Genomic DNA, 9,831 nt, shown 5'->3' with positions numbered 1-9,831 from the left:
GTCAAAGCCGCTCAGATCCTTACGCTTACGCCCATTTCTCCTGCTTCCAACACGTGACTGTTCACTTGCTGCCAAATATATCTAATATATCCCACCCCTTGACAGGTGCTACTGTAACGAGATAATACATGTTATTCACTTCACCTGTCAAAAAATGACTCAAAGTGATAATTGTTGTATCGTTGTTCAGGAGTGTGTTCCACTAGCATATAAACGTGCATATTATTCACACAAGCGCAGTGTTGGCTACAGGTGGCAAGCAGAGGTGTGTATGAGTGATGCTGTGGTAAAGGTTATCAGTGCTGTGAAAAGCACCCAGAGGTCGATGTTACACATGGACCAAACCAGGTCACACACCCCCTGCGTTGGCTGAGGCGGGTGTAAAACAACAGGACAACACGACCGAGCATCTGAACAATGAAGTGGCTGACAGAACCCTAAAATCAGCTTTTGTTGAAAGAGGTCGTGCATGGCTGACATCACTTCTGTAACAACTGTTGTGAAGTCTGTCATTTTGGCCACCCTGCCGTTAAGCAATTTGCATAAATACATTTGATTAAATAAGATGCAGTAAAATGTGGTCACCTAAAAGTTGCTGGTTCGTGTTTTGGAGAGCAAACTGTAACTAAACTACGCCAAGGCAAGCTTGACCCTTGCGTTTTGGCCCACTAAGATGGTTTATAAATCTCTCATATTGCATATATTATCCCAAGATATCGCGTTCAATCTTTTTATCAACTTCTTTAGTAATTATGGTTTTGTACTCCTTTTTTGAACATGTTTAAAAAATAAAAATAAAAAATAAAATGATAGGATTTTATTGAACCGAACTCATACTCGTGGTGGGCTCTCTCTGCTGAAAACAACAACAACAACCATATATAATAATTGCATTTAATAATTACTTGCTTGATTTACAGTGCACACAACCGTGTTAATCCTAGCAATCCTACTGCTTCAGAGTTGGTAAAATCATAAAGACGACGAGATATTCACGTGTTATATATCGTTGGAAAGATCTCAGTTATTAAAATGCAACGAGCTCATTAGTTTCACTCAGAGGTCAAACTGCAGTGAGTATTAGAGTATGAAATACACACAAACACACATTAATATAATAATCACGAGTGTCTTTTTGTCACGTTTGAAAATGAAACATTCATATAACATAAACAATGACATCATAACTCACAGCAGAATATCCCGATTCAAACGAGCCCAAACACGACATATATGATGAGGAGATCATTAAATATTCATCAGAGAGTGAACGTGATGCACAAAAAGATGTGATGCATGGAAAGATGATGCACAAAAGGGCGTTCAACACAGGTGTGTTGTGTGTGTGTGTGTGAGTGTGTGTAGTGAGTGTGTGTGTTATGTGTGTGTGTGTGTGGTGAATGTGTGTGTGTGTGGTGAGTGTGTGTGTGTGTGTGTGTGTAGTGAGTGTGAATGTGTGTGTGTGTGTGGTGAGTGTGTGGTGAGTGTGTGTGTGTGGTGAGTGTGTGTGTGTGTAGTGAGTGTGTGTGTGTAGTGAGTGTGTGTGTGTGTGTGTGTGTGTGTGTTATGTGTGTCTTGTGTGTGTAAACGCACATCTATATATGTGATCGTTTAAAGGATTGTGATGCTCCTGAACACTTAATATTTAGGAACACTTAATATAAAGGGGCAGTGGTGGCTCAGTGGTTGAGGATCAAGGTTACTAACCAGAAGGTCGGGGGTTCAAGCCCCAGCACCACCAAGATGCCACTGTTTGGCCCTTGAGCAAGGCACTTAACTCCAGGTTGCTCCAGGGGGATTGTCCCTGTAATAAGTGCTCTGTAAGTCGCTTTGGATAAAAGCGTCTGCCAAATGCATAAATGTAAATGTAATATTTCTGTATTTTGTACTCTTAATACATTAATTTCCAATTGCCAGTCATTTGAATAAAACACAGTGAAATAAAACCAATAAAATGTAAAGAAAATGGTCAAAAATATTTAAGGACCATTTTCCAATGGAATTAAAATTGGATTAAGTAAAAAAAATAAAATAAATACAAAACTGGTCCAGGTCAAAATGACCAAACACAACAAAATGGTTAAACACAAGCGCTCTGGTGCAGAACGGGACCACTTATCTCTTCTGACGACTGATGAGTAAAAGTAGCCAAAGTAACGGACAGTGTTTTAAACCATCCTTCAATGTTTTTAAAATTTGATAAATGACTGATGTCTTAAATGTGTCGTTCTGGTGCAACACACTGAGAAAAACAGTGAGATGCGGTGAAACTGTAAAAAGACATCCGTGTAGTGCATATTCATCAGAAAACAATTCAATGTAAAAAGAGATGGGAGGCAGTTTATACATTTATAACTTTCATGAAAACATTAACAAGCATTGTTTCATGAACCTATAGGCGACACCGATGAACAGATTATTCGTTAAAACTTCAAATACATTTAAATAGATGCTCATTTACGATTTCTATTTTGTTTATCACTACTGAAAGAATAAAGTGTTCTCAAAATATTTTTATAAAGGTGATCAGTTATGATTGGTGTTGTTGGTAAACTTAAAATGGAAAAATGTTTATCAAAGAACGTCCTTTGTCCTTGTGTCTGAATTCTGCCTCTAAGTTTTTGACTTTGCCCCTAAAATTCACTTAGTGGCACGAGCACTCCTAAACAAAAATACTAACATAGCCTAAAATGTACATGTACATCTAGCCTATAATTAATAATAATAATAAAAAAAAAACAAGTTCTATAATTTTTCTGTGGACCCCAATTTGAGAACAGATGACTTAAGAGTGACTTTATGCACTAAACCAAAAGACACTATATTCACATACAAAGATGTACAAACTTTAACATTTGCATCATAAAGTGGAGCTCTGTAACCACTGCATTTTTAAAGCATGGGCCTCTCACATGACTGGAGGTCACCTGGCCCTCAGATCATTATTTAGATTGAATAAAGGGTCAAAGCAGATGTAATGATTACTGACTGCGTGACCAACACATGCGCACACACACACACACACTGACCTTAAAATGTAACTCAATAAATATACCAAACAGCAGGAGAAACCTTTGACATTTAAAGACCAATACTAAAGAAATTTAGTAGAAAAATCACTTTCAACAGATTTGTTCCAGTCAACCGTAACAAGATTATTTTAAGAGACGAGTGAATTTCACTGGAGCTACTGCGCTGCCTCACTGCCTACATAGGCAGCTGCCTTCTAAGGGAGCATCCTAACCATTATGGAACTTCATCAGGCCACATCCACATAATACGTTTTCACTTGAAAAAGCAATGATGTTAAAACTTGTGTATTATTTGAGCTGTAAAGGTGTTTAAATCTTTGTTTGAGGGTTTATGCGTTACGTCGTCATGGCAACAAAGTTGTAGAATTTGATATAACTTTACCCAGAAAAGTTATTAAACTAAAATCATGTTAACACACACATTGTTTATGTCTTGTGTCGATACTTCTGAAACAGAGTATTTTTACATTAATGATACCATGACTGTTAAATAGGAACTTTCATAGAATTCCGAATTTACAAGTTCTAAGACTACGTGAATGCTTTTACTGTAATTCAGACATGACACGAACAGACCATAAGTGAGCAATTTGCAACACAATTTGGAACACTTGGAACACAAATTGGACCATACACAATTTGGAGCATACACAAATTGGAAAACACATTGTAGTATACAAAAATTGGAACACAAATTGGAGCATACACAAATTGGAACACTTGGAACACAAATTGTAGCATACACAAAGTGGAACACTTACTGGAGCATACACAAAGTGGAACACTTATTGGAGCATACACAAAGTGGAACACAAATTGAAGCATACACAAATTGTAGTATACACAAACTGAAACACTTGGCACACAAATTGTAGTATACACAAATTGGAACACAAATTGGAGCATACACAATTTATAACACAAATTGGAGCATACACATTTTGGAACACAATATGGAGCATACAAATCAATTTGGAGCATACACAAATTGGAACACTTGGAACACAATATGGAGCATACAACACAATTTGGAGCATACACAAATTTGGAGCATACACATTTTGGAACACAAATTGGAGCATACACAAATTGGAGCACTTGGAATACTAATTGTAGCATACACAAATTGTAGTATACACAATTTGGAGCGTACAACACAAATTGGAGCACTTGGAATACTAATTGTAGCATACACAAATTGTAGTATACACAATTTGGAGCGTACAACACAAATTGGAGCATACGCAATTTGATATACATGGAACACAATTTGGAGCATACACATATTGGAGCATACACAATTTTGAACACAATTTGGAGCATATACAATTTGGAACACTTGGAACACAAATTGGAACATACACAATTTGGAGCACAAATTGGAACACAATTTGGGACAAAATTTGGAGCATGCACAAATTTGAGCATATACAATTTGGAACACTTGGAACACAAATGGGAGCATACAAAATTTGCAGTACAAATCGGAACACAATTTGTAGCATATACAATTTGCGACAAATCAGAGCATACACAATTTGGAGCATACAAATAGCGCTCTTCACGTGAAGCACACAAGACGACAGTAGACATATTGGATTTGAACAGGTGACACGAGTGGAACAACATGATACTCTAATTATAACTATACAAAGCATAAACAAGTTTCTGATCAAATAGTCGGTTTTCAATATTAAACCATTTTAATACTTTTCAGTATTAAATTAATTGTATTTTTTATTACAATTACTCTCAATTTGTCTGCCATGGTGGATTTTTTTTGTGCTACGCCTTCTTTAATTGCCTTCTCCATGCAAAACTGCCTTAGAATTTGGTGAAAATGCGTTATCTTAAGGCCAAAGTATATTTTGTTTTGTTGCACACCAGTTTGTTTCATGCACTGTGTGGGATGCAAATTTCGTCATCGGCACAGTACGCATCTTTGTGCCTTGGCGCTGCATGCACCTGCCGTTAAATGTGCTAAGATTATTACAAAGCAATCGTCGTGTGCATCAAACCCATGAGATCGCAGTAAAAGAGTATATTTTGAAAGGCTGAGTGCTCGACCGTGGGCGAGATGGAAGTAGTAATTAAGTCGCCAACCATTTGGAACAGCCTTTGCATTGGGCATGCACCTATGATGCTTTCAAATGTTGCCTACTGAGACCGCTCCCTAGATTTAAAAACAGAGCAAATGTCTCTTTCTGCAGATCCACATCACACAGATAGATGTAATAGTAATCCATAGAGCTAGCAAATTTGTCAGCACTGTTAATCACGCAGGTGTGAAACACAATGCAGGAAAGAAGCACTAACGCATGGCATTTGATTAAACAAACAGACTGTGACATTTAGTCAATTAGACATAGCACAGGAGGACAATGTAAAGATAAGTAATTGAATTAGCAATTATTCTTTCTACTCATGGAAAATAAAATTGTCTTAATCGATAGAGACGAGCTTTAAACACCAGCTGGATAATGAAACAATCATGTGACAGGAACACACACACACACACACACACACACACACACACACACACACACACACACACACACTGCACTGTGATTGGATTAGTGTGATGTCATAGAAGTGCTGTTTCAAAATGGCTATTGTTCACTATTCCCTATATAGTGAATGGCACATTGTGAATCTATAGGGGTAGGACTTTCTGGAAACGTTCTGGAATGGAACGGCCTCGTATTAAATGAACTTTTGCCTCCAGTAGTTCATTTAAAATGGTCCAGCACTGTGACGCACTCATTTATCACACTCAGTCTGTCGATTAATATGAAGATATAAATGATGCATGTGTAATAACAGTAATTATGAGTCACAAGCAAACACACAATTGAAGCATACAGCACAAAGTGATTCCTTGACTAGCACACGAGATGACAATCGCCCGAGAGCATCAGCCATTAATGTAGAGATCACATGCTTTCAGAGGTTTACAGGGGAAACGCAAAGAAGTCAGACTGAGAGAGGAAGATACAGAGAGTTTTATGCAACTTCAACATTTCTTTACAAATTAACAAAACAGAAATGTTAATTACAGACTGACTTTCCTACGGTTGTTTTTCTGCTGTGTTGCACAACAAACAATCTGCTGACCAATCAGAACGAATCGATGACAGGATATGCCGGCATAAACGGTCACATCATCTTCATGAAATTGTCATTGTTTCCTCTTTGCCACATTCTGTCTTTGAGATTCTTCAGCCAGTTACGCTGACATAAAAATGGTGATTCGTTCAGGGTCGTCTGAAAGAGAACTTTATTCTACGAATGATGCCAGTATGAGGAGGTTGGCAAAGCCAAACAGACCCGAGCGTGACGGCGGTGTGCACTTTCTATTTCTCGACTATTAGCACCTAATTAACATGCACAAAATAGTTTTCCTACAAAACGATGTCCTCATATGTGGACAGCGGGATTACGTTTGTCCGTTTAAATAATATGAAGCTATAGAAAGTCGGATTTATTTCATCAAATATTTGTATGTTTTTAGGGGTGTTGGTTATTCATAGTGATGTCCCGATCAGCTTTTTTGGCCTCCGATATGATATTTAAATATTAAATATTTGCAGATACCGAGTCCCGATCCGATACTTGTATTCGCCAAGATAATAGAGTTTGTTTACAAAAATAACCAAGTAAACAAAGTAACTAAAAGATGACATCCGCTTAATGCATTTAACTTAGCGCAGCTAGCATTTATATAAACTCACTTATAAAATCAATTTCTACTTTAACTTTCATATTCAGGTACAACAATAAAATTATTCTGTATGGATGAATGGAAATCTTACACACACTTAGAAATGCTGTAAACAGCTTGACTTGAATAGTCACAACAAATAATTTCTCAGTTACTCTTAAAAGTGGCGTAAACGGTTACACTTGAACAGGCCGAAGTTCAACAATAATGAAACAGTTATTAATAGTTACATTATGACATACCGACAACTCTATCACATCTGATTGTCATTGTGTATTTGCATGGATTATTTGTGGTTTAATTTGTTTTTAAACCTGTTAGCAGCCTCTATATCCTCTTCCTGTTCACTGTGCAACCAGTCCGAATAACTACGGTAACGACCCTAAATCTTGACACGATCAGCCGATCACAGATTTAATCGGCCGATCGATCGGGACATCTCTAGTTATTCATGTTTTTGAGACATTACAGACATCACATCATACATTTGCATAATGTATTCATATTCAAAGTAATGTCCAGCATCGTCCAATCACAGTCAACCATGTTCAAATAAAATGATCCATTATAAATGTTGAATCTATGTACTGATGATCATCGTCCCATGTGTGTCAAACATGTTGAGTGACCCAAACATCATCTGCAGCCTGAAACTGAACTTATGATCCGATTTTAGGAGTGAACGCACTTAACTGCATAGAGAGATATAGGATGCTCCTTTGCTCCCTATTTAGTGCATGACTTAACCTCCAGTGTGCTGTCTGTCTGCACTGGTCTCAGAACAGTTATAGGAGAGCTATAGGATGCTCCCTTGCTCCCTATTTAGTGCATGACTTAACCTCCAGTGTGCTGTCGGTCTGCACTGGTCTCAGAACAGTTATAGGAGAGCTATAGGATGCTCCCTTGCTCCCTATTTAGTGCATGACTTAACCTCCAGTGTGCTGTCTGTCTGCACTGGTCTCAGAACAGTTATAGGAGAGCTACAGGATGCTCCCTTGCTCCCTATTTAGTGAATGACTTAACCTCCAGTGTGCTGTCTGTCTGAACTGGTCTCAGAACAGTTATAGGAGAGATATAGGATGCTCCCTTGCTCCCTGTTTAGTGAATGACTTAACCTCCAGTGTGCTGTCTGTCTGCACTGGTCTCAGAACAGTTATAGGAGAGCTATAGGATGCTCCCTTGCTCCCTATTTAGTGCATGACTTATCCTCCAGTGTGCTGTCTGTCTGCACTGGTCTCAGAACAGTTTGAAATGCACCTTATTATCATCATAACTCCATATAAAGCTTTGGATGCATTCATTAATTCTCAATATGAATATTGGATATTTTAACTGAAAATGAGCCTGTAGTCCACATACGTGGTCATCGTGTTTAACAGCGTGCCGTTTCGCGATAAATCGAGGAAATGTTTAAAATGGCATATCGGATGAAACTAGAGACTCTAATCTTTTGACTCAAACAGGTTTTAATGTAAAAACTTAAAGGTTTCTTAACAGACGTAGCTTTGTTGAAGTTCTCCCAAAGACACTGTGATTGGCGCCATGTTGTTGGTCACATGACTTGGTGCGTCGAAGCCAAAATACAACGTCCAAGCATGTGCATGCAGGGTCGCACGAGGATAGTTCTCCCAAAATATATGAATATTTCGTTTCTCACACAAAGCTATTGCATGACTTCATAAGACTCGGAATGAACACATTAATTGTATTGGACTACTTTAATGATGCTTTTACTTTTGGGCTAATCCGACCCTTTAAATCATAATATATAAGTATCTTTAACTAATATAAGTCTTAAAAGAACAGCAGCAAACAGCCTGTTTAACTGAAAGGCTCAGAGAGGGTAGAAAATATTTAGAAAGATTTTCATATTTTGCAACCTAAGGAAAAAAAAGTCACGAATATTTTGCATTCATGAAGAGTTCTTAAGAAATGTATTTTTTCCTGAATCGCTACGTTAGATACCTTTTTACAAACGTAGAATTTATCCTAAGAACCTACGAAAACATGTTGTGAATCCACCCCTGGAAAAACGAAAGACTGTTTTGGCCCAAGACATCTTGAGTAACAGTTTAGAGAAAACAACGTTTCGGAAAGACATCTTTGCATGCCTTTTCTACAAATGTCCAAATCGTGGATGCAGATAACATTCCAACATGTCGGCTTTGACCATCTTATCAAATCTTTTAGCTCTTTAATAATGCGCTTCTAATCATTGAGTAAGTCTGCAGTGCACAAGTGTGACCTCAGCAATCTCATTTAAACACGAATCACTCATCCACAAGATCTTCTGATCAAACCAGTCCAACAACACAACTGTACAGCCATTAAAACCATCACACTAGGCCTTTAAACTCAGAGCTTACCCTTGTGATTTTCCTCTCGCTGTTGAGTTGAGTGTGGAAAGTTCCTGATGTGTGCTGGAGATGTTCAGACACACACAGTAAACCACACCCCTGATCAACACTCATGAACACTGCAGCTATCTGTCCTCTCATGAGACGAGCGCTTATTCTGTCTTAACCCCGTTAGAACATTGCTATTGAAGGCCTGGGGCAAGTCATGCCAACAACACACAAACACACACACACACACACACACACACACACACACACACACACACACACACACACACACACACACAACAGGAGAGTGTTTGCCATGTGTCTGAATGCAAATAATCAAGTGTGTGTGCAGAAAGATCAACAGTGTTATAGAGCACCTATATATGGTTTTTCAAATATGACCTTTCATGTAGTGTGTTATATAGCTGTTTGTGAATTTAAAAAGTTATTTTTGAGTGTTATTGACTCCCAAAAGAAAGAACCGATTCTGAACACCTGAAACGAGTCGTTAGTAATTCCAGACTTACTTCCTGTATTAACTTATGTAATTTGGTAACAAAAAACCCGCCTCTAGTCTTCATTGGCTGCTCGCGAACAGCTTTGACCCGCCCTCAAACACTACACTAAGTGGTCAACCAATCACAAGAGACTGGGACATCTGACCAATCAGAGCAGAGTAGGCTCTCGGAAAGGAGGAGTTTAGAGTGAATGCTTTAGAACGGACCAATCAGAG

The 9,831-nt window shown here is 38.2% G+C and overlaps 1 protein-coding gene across 1 annotated transcript in view; it reads right to left on the bottom strand.

Annotated features, from left to right (window-relative positions):
• Positions 1 to 9,158, bottom strand: part of LOC127627846 (ras-related protein Rab-27B-like) — a 21,151-nt gene extending 11,993 nt beyond the window's left edge. Inside the window, exon 1 of the mRNA XM_052104447.1 lies at positions 9,120 to 9,158. The gene's annotated coding sequence lies outside the window, so the exon portion shown is untranslated. The remainder of the gene's footprint in view (positions 1 to 9,119) is intronic.
• Between the last annotated feature and the right edge of the window lie 673 nt (positions 9,159 to 9,831).

This window comes from Xyrauchen texanus, chromosome 34 (assembly GCF_025860055.1).
Source record: "Xyrauchen texanus isolate HMW12.3.18 chromosome 34, RBS_HiC_50CHRs, whole genome shotgun sequence".
Classification (NCBI taxonomy): domain Eukaryota; kingdom Metazoa; phylum Chordata; class Actinopteri; order Cypriniformes; family Catostomidae; genus Xyrauchen; species Xyrauchen texanus.
This window is presented reverse-complemented; position numbering and strand designations above follow the sequence as displayed.